The 20878-nt window shown below is 40.7% G+C and overlaps 1 long non-coding RNA gene across 1 annotated transcript in view; it reads right to left on the bottom strand.

Annotated features, from left to right (window-relative positions):
- Positions 1-261: 261 nt before the first annotated feature.
- Positions 262-20878, bottom strand: part of LOC119088896 — a 60164-nt gene continuing 39547 nt past the window's right edge. The window contains exons 2-3 of the long non-coding RNA XR_005092646.1: positions 18834-18935; positions 262-1018 (exon numbers count right to left, since the gene is read on the bottom strand). This is a non-coding gene — a long non-coding RNA (uncharacterized LOC119088896). The remainder of the gene's footprint in view (positions 1019-18833; positions 18936-20878) is intronic.

Raw genomic sequence — 20878 nt, 5'->3', positions numbered from 1 at the left:
CAAGTTACATAATTATCAAAGTATTGCACCCTGTTCTGCTTGTTCAGCAAAGAACATGACAGGCCTCGGGTGGTAGCAACAGAAGACTATCCACTTAAAGCAACATAATATTTTTATTGTAGTAGAAAACACTTTCAAGGTTGCAGATTTTCAATACTGTATTCCAAAATTAAGAAACAGTAAGCAGTCTTTTAGAAATCAAAATATTAAAAATCCTAATATTTTAGTTGTTTTTATCATTTAAAAATTAAAAAAGCCTACTCAACTAAATATCGGTGGTATTTTTAGAGCTTTCCAGAGGCATATTATCAAATTTATGTACCTTTCTTCCCAGAGAATGGTAAAAAAAAATCCTGTTGGATATTCAACTGCATTTTATAGAAATTTTGATAGCAATTGTCTTATGGAAACAGTCACAAAACAGCAACTCTATTTGTTGATTTAAATTTAAGGCATCTGAAAATCAGAGGAATAGCAAAAGAAAAAAGTTAATTTTAAAAAAGCCCATATCTAAAGTCTACAAATGAGTGAATAACCATGAGGGATACTCAGTCTGGATTAAATGTACCATCTCTTCAACATGGCTTCAGCAGGAGTGAACAAGCACAAATATCAGATGATTTACACAATCTGGAGAAAAATAGAAGCAAGGAGATAGAAATGAACTCGGCACCACCTTCTATCACTAACGGAGATAGAAACCAGAAATGGCCTCCTTTGCAGCTTGTTTAAAAGGCAAATGCATACAAAAATAAAAGCCGCAGAGCTGCATTCCTTAATATGCCTAAAATGAGATGACATTGATAAAGTCTGCACCAGAGTACGTAAGACCCTGAGTAAACTGGAGACAATAGTGCTCTATATTTAAGCTAAGAAGCATAAAACAACAAGAGCAATCTAACCAAATTTTCATGTGAAAGTTGTTCACTGTGAATTGACTCTGTACCAGACAGTGATAATTACCTTGACTTAAAACTGTGGCACCACCTCTGGGCTTCTTTTCTTCTTCAGTTTGCCCCTGGAATAGAGAAAATGTGGTTTAGATTGTTAGTCATGGATAACTGCTTGTACTCACTACTTTCCCTGCTACCAACCTAAAATACCCGGATGAAGGCAACTACTGAAGGAGTCAATGTGGAGAAGGCATCACAGCAGGATCTTGGGAAAGCAGGTCAAACCGCATCTACAGTCAGGAGTCAGAGAACAGAGAATGCGTGTGCCCACCCAGCTTTCTCCTTCCTGTCCAACCCTATATCCAAGTGTAAGGAATGATGTTGGGGTCTTTCCTCACTTAACGTAATCAAAATGACCCCTCTGAACATGTCCCAAAGGCTGACCTTCTTAATGCTGTCACCCGGAATAACACCGAAAACTGAAGCTTCGCGGGTAGCAAATCTATGAACATCCATATAACCCAGGGTTTACAGCCAGCACCTTCCAGTGGGTGCCAAGAGCCGTCCACCATCATCTCTTCTCATGACAGAAATTCATTCAGAGAGCCTCGTTTGTTCAATGGATATGTACAGAGAGAGTGAGCTCCCACTGCCTTTAATATAACGGTGGAAACAGGTACCCCCACAACCCCCACACCTGCTTCGGAGGGCTGCATATTGGTGGCTGACTGGAGGAGGTTTGTCCCCCTCCCCCAACACAGGCTCTGCTCTCATTTCTTCTTTCAGCTAGCTGGTTAACCTTCCCCGCATCAGTACTTAATTAAAATAAGATTAGCTAACTGTAACCACGCTGACCATCCAAAATACACAAATGGCTGTAAAGACGCCTGAAAACAACAACAACAGATTGGATTTAACACACAAAACAAGCCCAAGTGACCAGAGATATGTGGGAGCCTTTCCTCAAGGTCACAGCACTCACCAGATGTGCTGATCACAATTCCCAGGGTACTCCAGTTTTTAAATTATGTGCTTATTTACTGAAAGAGAGGCAAGAGCCATTTTTAAAAGTAGGTATCTAGCCAGGCGGTGGTGGTGTACGCCTTTAATCCTAGCACTCGGGAGACAGGGTTAGGCGGATATTGGATCTCTGTGAGTTCCAGGATCTACAGAGTGAGATCCAGGACAGGCACCAAAACTACACAGAGAAACCTTGTCTCAATAAAAGAAAAAAAAAAGTGGATATCTAGACATACATCTTACTTATATGGTTTTGTGGCCATACACAATGTATGCTACCCATCAAAAGTAAGTGAAAAGTTAAAATGGAAGAACAGAATTTCTGCCGATGAGAATCCTCTAAATAAAAGGTACGGGTGGGCTCTTAATTCATTTTTGGAAAGATGGTTATGCATCCCTCTTGATGAGTTCTCAAACAAATTGTCATCAGAGAAGATGAAAATTTAGCAGGTGATTTACACAAAATCTTTCATAATTAGTGACTGATGATGGAAATGAGTTGGATGATTTTGTAAACTCAGCCAACAATCATCTCCTCAAGTTTTCCATACCTAAGTTTGGGCTGTCTCTCATCAAGCTGTAACAGAAACTGACTGTCCCAATTGCTTAGGGCTGACCGGGGAACACAGCAATAAGAAGGGCAATGTCTAGGTAAACCTTCCCATCTGAGGCCACAGGAATGACTGGTCACCCCAGTGATGACAGCCAATAAACTAAAGCTCGGAGGCTCTATACAGTCATGTCACAAGCTGTCAACTAAGTCTCAACAATAGGTCATGCTCATTTTAATGAGAGTTTATTAGTTCTTTAACTGTTAAATGCTATTAATTTCATTTTTATATTGTGATTTTGATATTTTTTTAATTATTCTATTTTCTGGAGCTGAGGACTGAAGCAAGGGCCTTATGCTTGCTAGGCAAGTGCTCTACCACTGAGCTAAATCCCCAACCCCAGTTTTGGTATTTTTGAGATCAGGCTTATGATATGAAATGCCATTTATGCAATAGTAAATCAAATGACCTTAAATAAATACAGATATATGATTAAGCTTATCAGTAAGTATTTTTATTTTTATATCACAGGTCTCTTGAGGGTCACATGTTGAAGGGTTGGGCAACAGCCTACAGTTTTACTAGGAGACCATGGAGTCTGCAGGAAGAGCAGTTGCGGTGATACTAGAAGACTACCTTTCACTCTCTTCTTCCCCTCACCACACCCTTCTCTCTGACAACCCCCTCCCTCCCTGCTCTCGCTGACCCCATCCTGAGGGATGAAGCTGTGCTGTGCTCACAGAATACTGTGTCATGCTACCAGGCGACAGTCAAAGCAGTCATCCAACCAGACTGGAAAGCCTAAAACCTCCAGCCAAGATATACATTTCTCCTTTTCCTCATATTTATCTTGGCCATTTTGTCACAGAAGAGGAAAGCTAACTCACACAATGGGGGGAGCAAATGAAACAGTTCCACCGACGACAGCACCAGACTGCCAATTGTTTATGCTGTTATAACTGATGATTCCTGGACGTGCTTTAGCCCAGTGTCTTTCTATATGCATGACTTGTTAAGGTAGTAATGTGTGTTGTGTTTGAGTTCATGGGATTCAACATATATGTGGATAATATTTTACTGTTTTCTCTCGGTGTCTCTGTGTGTGTCTCTGTATCTCTGCCTTTCTCTCTCTCTCCCTCTCCCCAGGTCTATAGATCTGTACACACACACACACACACACACACACACACACACACACACAGAATATAATGTTGCAGTGAAAACATCCCCACCTGCCTTCCTCCATCTGGCTAATGCATGGCATCCTAAGCAGCAAACACTTTAATTAGTTTGTAGTATATCCTTGCAGGATTTTCCTTCTGAAAATACAAAGGAACATGACTACATGTGCTTATTTTCTTGCTCTTGTCTCCAAAAATATCCTAGGTAGTACTGTTTTCTTCCAGTACTTTGTTCTTTGACAGAGGTCTTTCCTACAAGGTAGATTTATATAATGGCACTTTACTCATCTCCCATAGCTGCACAGCATTACAATAAATGAGTATGTCAGGATTTATCTAGCTCCTTATTTACAAATATTTAGGTTGTTAGCTAGCCATCCTGTCTTAGTCAAATTTACAATGCTGCAGCGGAAACCTACAAATGCGTTTCTCTGCACACCTATAAATTTCTGTGCAATGGCTGCAGTACAGCACTGCAATCTCAGGAGGCATGAACCCTTTTGTTGCTAGATGCTGCTGAGTTAAGCTCTCCTCAGCTGCTTCACTCCATGTCCAAAAGACTGACAAGCTCCTGTCTCCCCATATCCATCTCAAGAGCTTTGCCATTAGTTGGGGCTTTACTGCACAGTGACAAAGTGAGATCTCACTGCAGCATCAGCCTTTGTTCTGTCATGGAGAGGTTAAAGGTCACATTACTGTGTTCCGAGATTTTTGATCACACTGTGTAAAGATATGTCACTATGATTGGTGTAATAAAAAGCTGAACAGCCAATAGCTAGGCAGGAGGTATAGATGGGACTTCTGGGCAGAGAGAGCTCTGGGAAGAAGTGGGGGGCACCAGCTGGACACAGAGGAAACAGAATATTCAAGAGGAGAAGTAAAAGCCAAAAGCCATGTGACAACATGTAGACTAATAGAAATGTGATGATTTAAGTTATAAGGGCTAATTAGGAACAAGCCCAAGATAAAGCTGAGCTTTCATAATTAATAAGAAGTCTCTGTGTCATTATTTGGGGCTGGTGGGACAGAGAAACCCATTACATTATTGATTAGAAGATCATTTGTATTTTATGGATAGTAAAATATTTTTCTATCTGTGATCCATTTTTTCTCCTGGAATGACTGCCCATCTTTTGATCTTAATAATCTAGGAAAACCAGTTATTTACCTCTGTTATGGTGTGTGTGTGTATGCATGTATGCACTTTGTTGTGTTTTATATATAAATTTTATTTTTCCCAGGTTGTCATTTCTTGTGAAATATTATTTTAAGGTGTGTTACATTTCTTTATACTGTGGAACATTTGTTTAATGGTGCAAAGCTGCATTGCATTCTTTTATGTTGCATTTAAGTCAATGAAGCTGTGTTACTTTGCCTGTCTAAAACACCTGATGGTCTAATAAAGAGCTGAATGGCCAATAGTGAGGCAGGAGATAAACCAGATAGGGGAGGGGGGGGCAGAGAGAATAAATAGAAGGAGAAATCTGGGGGGAGGAGAAGAAGAAGGAACAAGAGAACAAGGAGAAGAGGATGCTAGGGGCCAGCCACACAGCCACACAGTCAGCCATGGAGCAAGAGTGAAAGTAAGATATACAGAAGTAAGAAAGGGAGAAAGCCCAGAGGCAAAAGGTAGATGGGATAATTTAAAATTAAGAAAAGCTGGCAAGCAACAAACCAAGCTAAGGCCTGGCATTTATAATTAAGAATAAGCTTCTGTGTATGGTTTATTGGTGAGCTGGGTGGTGGGGGCCCGCAAAAGAGCAAAAACAACCAACGACAATTTCTATTTTCATCTTGATTATGATATATTTTTAATGTTTCTTTTAAGAAATACAATGGCCAAGCCTTTGCTTGATGGTGTGGAGATCTGAGAAACAGCTAGACAAGCTTCTATATTCTGAGATGACGAGGACAACCCTTCCCCTTTGCTTCTCTGTGGCTCTTTCCTGACACCACTTCACTCCTCAGTATCTAACCTGTGCTAGGTGAGAACAGTGAAGCCATTGTCTCCAGGGAGGTATTCACGCATCCCTACTTAACAGCCTCCTTCCCTCATTAGCCTTGGAGACCTGTGCATTCCGGCCTATTTCTGGCTTCCTCCTCTGTTTATTCTGTCTGTCTAACTATTTGTGTGCCAGTACCACACTGTTTTCACTACTGCAGCCTTATGGTTTCATATGCTTTCTAGGCTACCTAATTCTTTGCACACAATAAGACAGTTCTGTTTGTGTACAGATTTTAGAATCAAGACAGCCAAAAGCTCAAATTCCAAGTGTCCTCCTTCCTATCTGTATGATTCCAGGCAGGGGACCTCTTTAACCTCCATGGATCTCAGTTTCCTGTGTGTCTCCCAGAAAGTCCTATCTTCTTAGAGGACTTTCTGAGGATTACTGTCCTGTGGGTAAAATCCTTAGCCTAGCACAGGACACATGCCAGACTTTCAACTAACTGGAGCCATCAGTCACTTGGCCAGACTTCAGCCTGCTAATAATGTATCCAGGGACTTTAAAATTAAATTTGTTGGCCTGTTTGTATTTATTGACTAAAGAAACATGTCCCAAATGAGCATAATCCCTCATGAAAGAAGCATTAGGGGAGAGTAAACAAGAATCTTACAGCCGAGTCAATCTGCCATTTGAGTTCAATCTGCTATTGAGCAATTACTGTGAGCTAGTCACTGTGGTTAGCTAAAGGCAAATAAGCCACAGTGGCCTGGCTGTGTCAGGGGTTCACCTTGCTGAATGGCTAGCAGGAAAGTGGGGAGATGGGTTTCCTTGGCTCTCCCATCTCCTCGTAACACACCCATGGCTGTGACGTCCATGCACATGTGCATGCTCACTGCTGTCCTTCCTACCTAGCCTGAGTTCTCCTTTGTGCTCCGTCAATGCCACTCCAAACATAGCTTCGCTGTCATCACTCTGCAGTTCCCGCCCCATGTGTCCCCTCTCACTCTACTAATTCCATACCAGAGGGACCATTCACAGTCACCAAAACAACTGCCGACATCTGTACCTCCCTTTGAGTTTTCATGCACAGATCCAAAGCCTGACACCCCATGATCACCACAGTGAGTTCATTAGTTTGCACTCTGAACCCCTTTGCTTCCTCAGCTCCAAATTCCTGACTCTCAACAGAGCTTCCTGCCCTGATATCCCAGCAGTTCAAGATGACTCCAATGAGTCCCCCTGCTAGGTGGTAATGTGACCTGGATCACACGGTAAAAGCCACTCTTCTGGCTGTACAACAGGATATGACTCAGCATATGGACTAAGAGATTCTACTGCCAGCTTATAGGATGTGGATCACCATGCAGAGAGAGTCTGCCAGCAGACCATGTAGCCTCAAGAAGCTGAGTGAATCCTGCCTGACAGCCATTGAGAAAGTCAGTCCTCCAGCCTCGAGGAACCATGCCAGGCACCCAGTGATGACACTAAGCTCCAAGGAGGAATCTGGCCACGTCATCATAGTTGTCACCCTAAGACGGAACAGTGAACACAATCAGTCCATGCCCTGACATTTCAGAAACTACACAATGATAATAAAAGGACGATTGAGCTGCTACATTTGAGGCATTTTGATACACAGCCATGGAAAGCATCCTCAGTCCTATTTATCTCTTAGGCATCAGCCCAGCAAGCATCCCAGCTTCCCTCTTCCTTCCCTCCAGCCATAGGAACTGGGGAACCTTCTGATGTCCAGAGGCTCCTTGTACCAACACCTGCTGTTGAAACTGCACTGTACCCTCTTAATCTGTTCCTTCCTTTCCCCAAGTCTGGTGAGCAACACAAGGAAGGCCGTGTTTGAACCATGCTTCATTCCCTGGCACCTGGTGCACTTTCTTTTTTTGTTTTGTTTTTTTGTTTGTTTGTTTTTCAAGACAGGGTTCCTCTGTGTAGATTTGTGCCTTTCCTGGAACTTACTTGGTAGCCCAGGCTGGCCTCGAACTCACAGAAATCTGCCTGGCTCTGCCTCCCAAGTGCTGGGATTAAAGGCATGTGCCACCACCGCCCAGCTTTCATACCCTGGTGCTGAGTCCAATTCCACAAGTACTCGCTGAAGAAAGGGATGAAGACAAGGCTCAAGAGCAGTTCTCTTCTGCCTGGCAGACGTCACATCCAAAGTCACAAAGGATATCTTTGTGCAATTAATGAAGCAGCAACTTAATAAAAGGTACAGTAAGTCAAGGCCCCTTCCACTTCCACACACATGCGAATCACCTAGGAATCTTGCCAGCATGCACATCTTGGTGTGAGAGGGGTCGGGGCTGAGATTCCCATGAGGCTCCGCACAGTTTGTCAGCTCCTGCCTAAAGCATATGGATGACCTCAGAGCTATGGGCATTTCACCTTTCACCAAGGCAAGGAGTGGGGACAGGACGGGGGTAATCCAACCACAGCAACCTCTATTATTCTCCATCCGAGATGAACTCCCAAATCAGGCCTAATTCTCTACAGTAGCTCTTTGTACCAGTTTGAGCTCTCTCCGTTCAGTCAACATACAAGAAATTTGCATAATTCAAAGCCGCATAACTCTCTTCCACAGCAAAACAGCAATGGTGAAAGACACGGGATTCAAGAGCTGATGATGCTTGTATGGCAGCTGCCGGGGCTCTTTGACAATCACGGTATCATTCAAAAGTGAAATGAAATCTCGAATATGCTATCTGTCACTTGGCGAGTGGGTTAGGATACTTGGCTCACACATTTATTTGCTATTGAAATTCTGCCTAGAAAGAAAAGGAATCAAAAAAATAATAATATTACCTCTCACTCTGGACAAACATTACCCAAGCTCCCTGTGTCTGTATAGTCTTTAGCTAAAACAAGGTTTTGTATAGGCTGACACACACAAACATTTATATGATTTTTTTTATTGTCAGGGCAATTTACATTTATCTTATATTGTCCTCATTCTATTGTTTGAAACTACTTAATATCATATGTCAGAGCCAAAATATGCTGAATTGGGGGCCAGGTAACCTAAGGTCAAATCCCAACCTAGCCATGAATAGTTACTTACACTTGAATGACCGGTTTATATTATCCAGACCTGAGTTTTCTAAAACTAGATTTTCTATTTTTTTTTTCTAAAATAAAGTTCCCTCTGGCTCTTGGAGTTTTAATATTCTTCATTCCTGTCTGGACTAATTAATTATTTTACAAAAATAATAAATTGCACTGCTATTAATGAATGCAGAACATACTTTAAAATGTCTTCTCCTCCCATTTGGGAGAAGCAGAGAAATCAGCACAGTCCGAAGAAAAGAGAGCCACGATTGTGACCTCCCAGGGTTCAGCTTCAGTTTTAAAAACTCAAAATAAAGCTGAGTCATTAGGAAAACAAGAACAGCATCCTGGAGGAAGTAAGTGCTGAAAGCTGAAGAAATATAAAATAAAAGTTGCTATAGGACACTCCCACTAACAATTGAAAAACCTATCATTTGAAAAGGGAGGTTTGGTGACAGTGAAATGAGCAGTGTGACTGGACATACTGTTCCCTGCTGGTAGCCTGGGACACATCCTGTCCCTTGAGGACAAATTTCAGTGGTGATCTCTAATTAGACAGTGCCTTTGTATCTGTCTAGGGGTTCTAGCCAAAGGATCTTAGCTGCTCGCATGCCTATAGTGCCCTTACTGGACCTCTGTTGCTGGACAAAGGTCCCTGGAAGGCTGGAGGGATTTTGAGAGCCCTGGGGTCCCTGCTCCAGCAGCTGACACTTGCCTCAGGGTGACACATGCTGGCTCTGTGAACTGCAGGAAATGTGGATTTCTGATGAATAATTTCAGTAACAAACTGCTACTTGAATTCTATCTGCTGCTTCAAACACAGTTTTCAAATTCTTGTGTGCTCTGATCCCATGTGGGATATGAACCAAAGATAAATGAAATTAACCAGTGAGAGAAATAATATAGGAATATATGAGACCCTTCTCCACTGTTCTACTGAAATGTTATTTAATCAAAGAGAAGAAAAGGACTTCCATTTGCTCAGATACTTGATAATATGGCTACAGTCTCCAGAGGAGGCCACTGTTCAAAGGCTTATACAAAAGCAATGGCTGACATCTCCAGTGGTTTACAAACATCTTCTTTCTGCAGTCCATCTATAAATTGACTCAATTGATTATTGGAAATGGCATCAGTCTTATTTGAGGCCATAAAATGGTGAAGAGTTAAGAACTACCGGGGAGGGGGGACGACAGGAAACAAATAACTCCACACTCAGCATTTCCTCAATATCCATTTAAGGATGCTAATAATGAGATTTCATTTCACCCTGAAAAAATTGAGGTCAACCATGGCTCTCTGGCATCCTTACTCTAAGGCCAGTGGCCACTGTATCGAGTAACAACTTCTTCAGCTATGACATGAAGATTAACTGGGAGGGACTACCCAATCCTGTCCTAAACATCCGACAGTCTCATTATTCACTAAACCTTCAAAGTTTAGACTCAATATTTAAAGAGGTTTGCTACTTTTGAGAGGTCTGAAGGAGAAAGAATAGCAACTGATGTTTACTCTAGATTTTATATTTTTTATATTGTATATTTTACATATACAATTAGAGGCCATATATTCTATTCTTTATTGTTAAGTAAAATATCCTTTAAATTTTTGAAGCTCATATTTGGGGGGAGTACAATTTAAAATTATATAGTCTATATATTGTCTTGAGGTTACTGAGTCCAAAGCACTCATATATACATCAAGCATCTATAAAATCACTTTGAAAAAAATGTTTAATCTTTCCAAGTCACCTTTTGCCTATACTAGGCTAGACAATTCACAAGGTGCTGGGTAAAAAAAGCTAACAAAGAGGACTTAAAATGTCACTGATCTTCATGCCAGATATTGGCAAAAGCAGGGTGCAACAAATAATCTCCAGGGAGCAGAAAACTTCCCCTCTTTTGCTTCTTCCAGAGTACTGGAACTGGAGCAGAAACACAAGGTCACTTACACCCAAGACCCACATAGGCAAAGATGGAGGATGTGTAATGACAGCCACGGGAAAGATCCACCATGGCAGAGACCATTGCAGAAAGGATAAACCAATGTGACCTTTCTGGAAGATGGTGCAGAAAGGCTGATAAATCCCTTTAATACAAAAATTTTCCTGATAAGATTTTTACCTGTGGATTGGGGACAAAAGTATCCAAACATCTATAAGATACGTAAATAGGAATACTGACTGTAACATGTATAACCACAAGAATAAAAGTGAAGTCAATGTTTACAGTAAGACACTAGGAAAACAAATCCTGTGAACTTCTGGGTAAGATGATGAGAGAGCTGGAATATGAAAAAGGCACGAAGAACTTTAGAAGCTCAGGAAGAAAACAGCAAGACCCCAAAAAGTCAGGAGAAAAAGATTCATGACACAGAGACATTAGACCCAGCTTCAGTCTTGCTGGCCCCCAGCAAGGGATGTGGTTGGAGGAGTGGCAGAAAAAGTGCTTCCAAAAAATAAGTCAGGCCAGAAATGGGCCACCCTGTCCTCAGGTCAACACTGCAACAGTCACACTCAGCTGTGTTTAGTGACACAGTGGTTCTTAGAGCAGACAGGCTGTGGTGAAGAGCAACATCGCTTGTCATTCTGTGACTCAAGGAAGGAGCTGGCCAGTGTTCTGATACAGAATCTACAGTTCCCTGGGAACCAGACCTATCAGCAGAGCCTGAATTAGGGAAAAACTACAGGTCAGTGAGCCTCAATTTTCTCTGTTTATCTGCTCAACGAAGAAAGGCCCAATGAAGTAGTTATTGAGAGCACAGAGACAGGAGATTGCTCACAAACCTGAGAGTATATACACAGAAGGCACAGCTTAAGCTAGAATAACCATGAGGAAAAAATAGTCCTCTCTTTTGGCTTGGAAAGCTCCCATCAACCAAGAACAACGCTGTAGTGTGATAGCTCTGAGTATGGCCCCAGTGAGTAGACCCACAGCTGCGTCCCACAGCAGGGTGATTAACATTCAAGTGTTCTTAAAAGCATGAAGACAGGCCCTCTACCTGTGCCAATCTAGTGTTGTGGTTACTTCCCACTTTCTCTGTGCAGTGGAACCATCCCCCAGCTAAAACATTAGCCTCTCTAGGGGAAGAGTTTGAGGAGTCTCGGAAGGGTGAAAGAAACTGAAAAAAACACAATGTGTAAAGCTAAGTGTGACCAGCAGAAGCCCATGGTATATATACAAGAAAGGAACGCTCCCAACATCAAGACAGTGCTGAAGACATAAGTCAGCTATCCAATACAGACTCAGCCACAGAGTCTGCATAAAGAACTAGAAGGCAGAGGCTACACATTCAATGGACCTCCACACACACAACTGCAGTCTCCAACTTTCAAAGGACCAGAATGGAGCTTGTTTAGGACTTGTGATCTTTTTATCCTAGTTCATCACACTTTTGGCATTACTTATTGTATTTATAAAATGTTTGTAGTTTTATTTCATATAGATAGATAGATAGATAGATAGATAGATAGATAGATAGATAGATAGATAGATGATAGATAGATAGATATAAGCATATATGCAAATGATAACAAACAATGAAAAAGGAGGCTATTAATTTGAAAGAAAGCAAGGAGAGGTATGTGAGAGGGTTGGAAGGGAGGAAAAGGAAAGGAGAAATGTTATAATTATTATCTCAAAAAAAGTAAAAATAAAAATAAAATGATGTTCCCAACAAAATACAAGAGATATGCAAACAAAAAATTGATCAGATTGCAACACAAAACTTAAAAGGTCAAAGCAAAGTTACTCTTCAGAAGGTAACTCCTTACATAATTAACTCAAAGACACTGAAATGGGTAAATATCAGATGGCTATTTCAAAAGTTCAAAAAAATTCAGCGAGCAGATTGAGATTTTGAAAAGAAAACCAGAAATATTGGAAATGAAATCTCAAAGAAGCTAATTAAAGAACTGCAGTGTAAGGCATCATCAACAGACCCAACCAAAAGGAAGAAAAAGCATCGAGATTGGAGGATAAGGCTGAGGAAACACTAGACAGAAGCCTCGACAAGGAAAAAGAAGTGAACATGACTTCAACAACCAAGAACTATGCCAGCCAATCTAAGAATCCTTGGGATAGAAGAAGGGGCTGAGACATATAGGAAGGGCAAAGATAATTTATTCAATAAACTTAGAACAAAAAAATTTCCAAAATCTTGAAAAACAGACATTGAAACACAAGAGGCATTTAGAAATTCAAATAGACATGGCCAAGAAGAACATCTCTACAATATAATAAAAATGGTGAAAACACAAAGCAAAGAAAAAATATTAAAAGGTGTAAGGGGAAAATGTTAACACACAGAGGCAAACAACAAAATAACACCTTGTTTCTCATCTGAAACCTAGGACAATGTGTAATGAGATGTGTCAATTATTGAAAATAAATAACTGCCAGCCTAGACTGCTATACCCAGCAAAAACATTCTTTTTTATTTATAAAGCTATTAGCATGTTTTGCCACCACATGTTACCTGTCTAAGGACTGCATGCCCTGTGCCCATCTGACAGCCTTTCCTCTTGAATTTGAGATCCCAGACTTGTGCTACTAACTCCACCCAACCTCTGGTGGCCTGCCTAAAGACCACCTGTCCATTACCAGCTCACAGGACCCTCCTTTTCAGGTATGAATCTGATACACCTGCTGTCTGAGAATAAGGGAAAAGCAATGGGAAGAGATACAGGATGAGTTCAAGGGAGGGAATGGAGGTGGATTTGAGCAAAACTTACATTATATGCATGTATAAAAATATCTAATAATAATACAAAATATTTATGCTAATAGAAGCATATGTAGTATCAATAAAAACTTAATTAGACATTATTGCTATAGAGGTAGCAACAAACAACCACTATTAAATTCTAGTTTTGTCTAAGTAAGGGCGAATATCAATGTTCTTCTAACTGTTCCAAAATGAAAATAGGAGAAACACTTCCACACTCATCCTGCCAAGCTAGTGTAGACTACATGCCAACATTGGATGAGAACACAACAAAAAGAAAACTACAGAACCATCTTTTAATGAACACAGAGAACAAAAATTGCTAATGCAATTCTTATAAACAGAGTTCCAGAACAAATTTAAATCACAAACCACAACTGAGTTCATTTCATTCTAGGGATGCAAATTTGGTTTAACATACAGAACACAGTAAGAATAACACACCACATTGACAGGATTAAGGACAGAAATGGCATGGTTATCTCAAGCAATGCAGAAAGGCCATTTGACAAAGTTTAGCATCCCTTTATGATGAAAGCTCTGAAGAATCTATGTGGGGTAGGGTTGTAGCTCAGTAGCGGTTTGCTTGAGTAGAGGATGTGAGGCCTTAGGTGCAATCCCCAATACCAGCTTTAAAGAAAGATTAGGAATCAAAGAAACACACCTCAGCATAATGAAGGCCATATACAGAAAATCTGAGACCATTCCCCTAATATCTGAGGGTGCTTGTTTATCCAGTGTTATTCAATTGCAATGCTCAAAGTTTTAAAACAATAAGAATAAAGATCAAAAAAATGAAAGAAAGACATCAAATTATCCTTATTTGCAGATGACATGAAACTGTGCTTAAATGACTATAAAGACCTCACCAGGAAATTCCAGAAATGAGATCTCTTTGACCAAAGGAGGAGAGCACAAAATTAACATACAAAAGTCAGTAGCTTTTAAACATAAGTGAAAAACTTGCCAAGAAAGGAAGTCAGGAGGGGGGGATTCCTTTCACAGAGGCTTCCAAATTAATAAAATATATAGTGATGAGCCTAATAAAGAAGAGAAAATACCTCTGCAACAAGAACTTCTAGACACTGGAGACTGAAACAGAAGATGCCAGGTGATAAAAAGATCTCTTTTGATCATGGATTGACAGGGTTAATACTGAGAAAACAACTATACTATGCAATCCCCATCAAAATAGGAATGACATCCTTTGCAGAAAAAGAAAAAAAATCCTAAACTTCATATTAGAAGTACGAACGACTGAATGACCAAGGCAAACCTTAGCGAAAAGAGCAAGGGTTAGGATTTCACAGCACCTCATCTCTAATTACATCACAAAGCCACAGTAGCAAAATCAGTGTGGTATCTGCCAAAAAAACAGACGTGTGGGCCAATGGAATAGAACAAAGGATCCAGGAAAAAAAAGCCACACAGCTACAAACCCCTAATTTTCCACAAAATATTTCAAAAACATACAACTTTTTACATAATTGTGCTTGAAAGTTTGGATTTCCATGTAGAACACTGATAGCAGACACTAACATCCTGCTCAACAATCAATTCAAAATGGATCAGAGATCTCAAACATAGGTCTAAAAACTCTAAAACTGCTAGAGGGAAAATAAGACAGACCTGGAAGGCAAATTTACTCTCATATACATGACCTAAATTTAAAATTATTTATGTGCAGGCATCACATGTGTGTGCACACACGTGTGTGTGCATATATGCATTAAAACTAGAAAGGGGATCATGAGAAGAGAGAAAAGGATCCTAAGGGAGGGAGAAAATGAGGGTAATAAAAATACAGGTAACATGAAAAGAGACGGGGAAACTTTTGGGGGGAAGGGAGCACTCTGGGCCACAAGGGAAGGGGGTGGTAGACAGGGATAGACTAGAACTACATACAGTTGACAGAAATGTGTGAATAAACTATAAAACCTGTTACTTTCTATGCTAACTTAAAAAAAAAAACAACTAGAACACAAATATTCAATCTTGTTTTTTTAAACCATGGCACATTCTCAAAATGAATGTTATGTACCACTAAAAAAGAATAAACAGACCTGAGTTCCCAAAGTATGCATCATACCTGCCAAAAAGGGGGTGGGAGTAGGGACATAGCTCAGTGATGAGGTGCATGCAGAGGAAGCCTAAGGCCCTAAGCCCAAGTAAAATATTAGTCTGTTTAGGATAAGCACTGTGAATGTGTGATATACATATACATATACATATACATATACATATACATATACATATACATATACATATACATAGGATATGGGGGTTTTCACTCTCCTTTTTGTTTATATTTCTTACAGATATACAACAAACTAGTAGTAGTAGTTACATATTTCAGTAAATATTTAATATTATTTGATATTTAATTCAGAAAATACTTGATACTCAATGTAAGTATGAGGACTGTGGTTTAAAAAAACTCCCCTTTTCCCTTAGTGCCTATCTGTATTTGCCTTTTTTAACCATATGCTCGTTTTTGAAAATGTAAATAAATCCCTTTAAAATTCTATACACAAATGCATTAGAAGGTCACCAAATGAAAAACTCAGAACCAGGTATGGGATAACCCGCCCACTCATTTTTTATTAGGAGTATCCCAGAAGCACCCCAAACAATACAGACTATTGTCATTGCTCTTGGTTACCCACCAGACCTTGTGGAAATACCCTATTCCTGATGAAAAACACATTTTGGCCACACAACATGAAGATTCTAATTTAATAATGACCAGAGAACTTCCTGCTGACGAGCTATATAGTACTGGGTATTACTTGTAGGTTGCTGAGGTGGGAAAGTCATCAAAAGTCTTGCCCTGTGAACATCAATGACTGGTATAGCAAAACATGTCCATGGATACAATAGTGTCATGGATTTTAACCAACTGCTTTCTGAATGGATTTTAGGCCTACCCACAGGAGAGAAAACACATACCTGGTACTGTAAATTTAGTTAATACCCCATGCTTGGGGAGTTCACAGGCCTCGGGGTGAACCAAATACTATTTCTCTGCTACATGCACACACTATCAAACTGCCCTCTAAATTCATATCTCTCTACCCATAGATTAGTGCAGTACTCAGACCCACCAGAGAGGCTTCTTGGAGCACTAGATGGTGGTTTTTGCTCAACATTGGTCAAAGTAGAGAATAAGTCTCTGGAGATCTCAGCCACTAATCAAAAAGAAACATTCACCACAGAGGTCTCCAGACAACTCTGTCCAACCTTAAGTTTCCACAAGGCACAAAGTTGTCTTAAGGAACAGCATGGACCAGAGAAGTAGAGATAAACATTATAACTTCAAGGTGTCCATATTGCTGTGAGATATTTTTAGGTGAGGTTAACTCTGAAATCAGTAGAAGCTGATAAAAAGCAGATCTGGGAAAGGCACATTCAAAACACTGGGGACCCTGACAGAAGGCAGAGGTCACTGAGAAATCCATCTCCAAACAAACCTGGGACTCAGGCCTCCAGTAGCACCTCTTTCCTGGGCCTCCAGCCTGCCATACAGATTTCCAGCTTGGAAGTCACAATGATTGCATGAGCCAAATCCTTAAATAATTCTCTACATAGATTTCTAGATAGACAGATGGGTGGAGGGATGGATAGATATAGCATTAGTTGTGATTCTCTAGAGACCTCTAATAAAACCTCTGCAGTTCATAATCTCCATTCCTTTCTTGATAATATCCAATTTGTCTGTATCTTTGTAAAAAAAAAAAATTTGTTTTCTTTCCACATATAAACCTGATTAATTGTATTGTGACACCTTAAACAAGTCAGGAACAAAAACAAGTTCCCTGTGATCTTGTTCACATGTGGAATCTAGAAGAGCCTGTTCTCAAGGAAGTTGAGAGAACAAGAGCTGTTACCAGAGTCTGGGAAGAGTGAAATGAAGGAGTGTGCTTGGGACAGTTGATGCCCGGGTTCTAATTAACACTTAGATACACAGGAGCAAGCTCTGAAGCAACATTACTCCAAGGGTGACTTAGGGTTTCTATTGCTGGGAAAAGACACCATGATCACGGCAACTCTTATAAAGTAAAACATTGAACTGGAGTGGCTCTCTTACCATTTCAGAAGTTCAGTCCATTATCATCATGGTGGGGAGCATGGCAGATGTGGTGCTGGCTACATCTTGGCTTACAGGCAACAGGAAGTCAACTGAGAACGCTGCACAGTATCCTAAGCATAGGGAGCCTCAAAGCCACCCCCACAGTGACACACTTCCTCCGACAATGTCACACTTCCTAATAGTGCCACTCCCTATGAGATTATGGGGCCAATGACATTCAAACTCCCACAGAGGGTGACTATAGAAAAGGAAATGAAGATTTCAAAGATTGAAGGGAAGGAAAATAAAGTTTCACCCCAATGAAATAACCAATGGGACAAGGGAAATTGGTTCAGTTGGTAAACTGACTGCCTTAAAGCATGGTGACCTGAGTTCAGATCCCAAGAACCCCACTAAAAGCTGTGTGTGGTACAAAGGCTTGTAGTTCCAATGACAGTGAGAGAGAAGGTAGAGAGCATAGATTCCTGGAGCTCATTGGCCAGCTAGCTGACTCTATGTGATAAAGTTCCAGACCAATGAGAGACTCTGTCTGTGGTAATTTGAAAAAGAATGACCCCATAGGCTCACAGGTTTGAAGGGACTGACACTACTTTTCAGGGATTAGGAGGTGTGGCCTTCTTGAAGTAGGTGTGGCCTTGTTGGAGTAGGTGTGGCCTTGTTGGAGGAAACATGTCACTGAGGAGGTGGGCTTTAGGCTTTCAAATGCTCAACCCAGGCCCAGTATCTCTCCCTCTGCCTGCTGCCCGTGGATCTAGATGTAGAACTCTCAGCTACCTCTCCAGCACCATGTCTGCCTGTGTGCCACCATGCTCCCCGCCAGGCTCCCCACCATGATGACAATGTCAACCTTGGAACTGTAAGCAAGCCATAATTAAATATTTTCCTTTATAAGAGTTGCTGCGGTCATGGTGTCTCTTCACAGCAATGGAACAGTGACTAAGACACTGCCGCAAACAAAACATGGAAGGTGTTTAAGGAACAACACCTAAAGTGGCCTTCTGATTGTCACACAGGAACATGTACAAACACACCCATTTTTGCATAGGAAACAACAAATGTTTGAGTAGACAGACATGTTTAACTTGACTGAAACATTAAAGGCTAAAACATGATATAATATATAATTTTTATGTTTTGATGTATCAGTTTAAAACTAAAGCAAAAAAAATATATATATTTACTTTTAAAATATACCAGACATTAAGAACACTTATGCTCTAGAATAACGTATAAAATTCATCCATAATCATGTATCTTTGAGCAGCTGGAACCCTCAGGTATATTTACACCAGTGGGACCACTCCACTGTGCGTTTCGGCTGTGATCGCCAACGGGCAGGATGGATGCAGAGGCTGCTGACATCTTACCAAGCACCCTTCCTGAGTCATGTGCTCTTTGGACTCCATGATGAGCTTCCGCTTCCGGTTGGGCTGTCTCATCGCCACTTCAGTGCTCCTTAGCAGAGTTGTCTGTAAAACAGTGGCACATTAAACATTGGAGGGAGTTCGGCCCCTTTGCAATTACAATTGCAAAGCAAACACACGTTGTCTCAGTCTGCGTTGCCGCAGTCTGGATAGTCGGGAGTTTGTCCTGCAAGAGCTCATGGGTAGAGAACCTTTAAAAGCACAGCTTAGCAGGTTCACTTGAGCTACCAGCCTTAAAAAGGATCCACACAGTTCTAGATAGTTGCTGTCATGAAAAGGTAGGCCTGGCCACTCTGGTTTTCGGTCTGGCTCTGCAATCTCTGGCACCATAAATTATCCCAACATTGTGTTATTGTCTGTCCTGAGAGTTTCACCAGAGCCAAGATGATGCCAGACCCTGCCCTTGAACATGCCCTTGAACACAAGAACTATGAGCTAAATAAGCCTTTTAAAAATGTGTCCAGCTTCAAGTATTTTATTATAGAACAAAGAATCTAAGTAATGTAAATACTTAACAAATTTATTTATTATAACTAGCTGCTGACAAATATATATGATTGGTTTTAAAACTTTTAATAAAAGAATGAAAATAATGGGAAGGGTGACAGATTTCATTTCCTACCTAGAATTTACATAAGAAAATAGATACTGTTGTGTTTGGCCTTATCTATGATAAATGCTTCTGATGGTTGGTTTATTTAGATGACTTAGGACGCACTGGTACCTCTCTGCAGCCTCTGTGCTCAGAGGGTCCGACCGTACACAAGAGCCATGGCAGAAGGATATCAGACACAGCACGGCACCCCAAAACAGGAATCAGGTTGAATGTATAACAATTCAACCATCAGGACAGTTCTTCAGCATATCGGCATAAAGCAGTCAAGATTCTTTGAAAAGTGATTTGAAGTGAGACTTTTTACCTCACAGGGCAACCAGATGAGAAGCAAGCATCAGTTATATGCACATACCACAGATATGCATGTAGCCCAGAAGATACTATTCTAAAACCTAGCCTCAACAACTAACTTACAATATTCAGGAAATTGCCAGTCCTAAGACAGATTTAGTTGTCTTTGACAAACATGACAGCCAAGCTCATCACTGCCCCTCAAGAGCTCTCATACTATCTTTCTTACAGTGTTCTACGTGCACACTGCTAGACAGCAGCAGGCCAGACAGCAGAGGCTGGAATCCAGCTGTGCTCAGCACACATTGTCCTGCTCCCCCCTGCACAGACCTACCCAAAAGAAGAGTGACATGCTTGGAGCTAATGGCAGCTCTGACTTTGCCTGAGCCACAGAGTGGGACTGATTATTGTTCCGTTCCCTTAGGTCACAGTTTCCAGGTTTGCCTATCTTTTAATGTAGTGAATATTTCTTGAATTCTCTTCTTCTATATAAATTCTTTCCACCTTTAACTTTATGTTACACTTAATAGAATGATTTCACAGTTTTATCCAACACAATGTGCACCTCTTTGCTCCCACTTTCTTCTGACCCTCAGCCTCTGGATACCTCCCTCCTTCCTGTATATTGCCCTTTTCCATCTATCACTACTTACTCCTTTTATAAGTCAACTAAGGAGACTTCAGATCCTTCAGAAAAGCCTTCTTCAATTACTTCCTGTCTCAAATGGATCTTGCATGCATTTCTTACACTTCATGGTTACTGTGCATGCCCTTGACAAGCATTTAATACTTTGAGCTACATATTTTTTATTTCTTCATATATCCTTCCTTGTGCAACCACAAGCAACCTGATAACAAGGACCATGAACAGCCCATCCTAATTTTCCATTACCCAATTATGCCTGACTCATAGAAGACTCTCTGTATGTGTTTGTTAGGTTTAACTGAGTACACACGTCTCCCTGATTTATACTGGAACCTCAGAGCCCTTACTCCAATGGACATCAGTCCCTGATTCAAACATTACTCCTTCTAGAGTGCGGTATGGCTAGAGTATCACTCTCAAATTCAACTCCTATCT

Source organism: Peromyscus leucopus, chromosome 13 (assembly GCF_004664715.2).
Source record: "Peromyscus leucopus breed LL Stock chromosome 13, UCI_PerLeu_2.1, whole genome shotgun sequence".
In the NCBI taxonomy this organism is placed as follows: domain Eukaryota; kingdom Metazoa; phylum Chordata; class Mammalia; order Rodentia; family Cricetidae; genus Peromyscus; species Peromyscus leucopus.
Note: the sequence above shows the minus strand (reverse complement) of the source record. Positions and strands in the feature narration are given on the sequence as shown.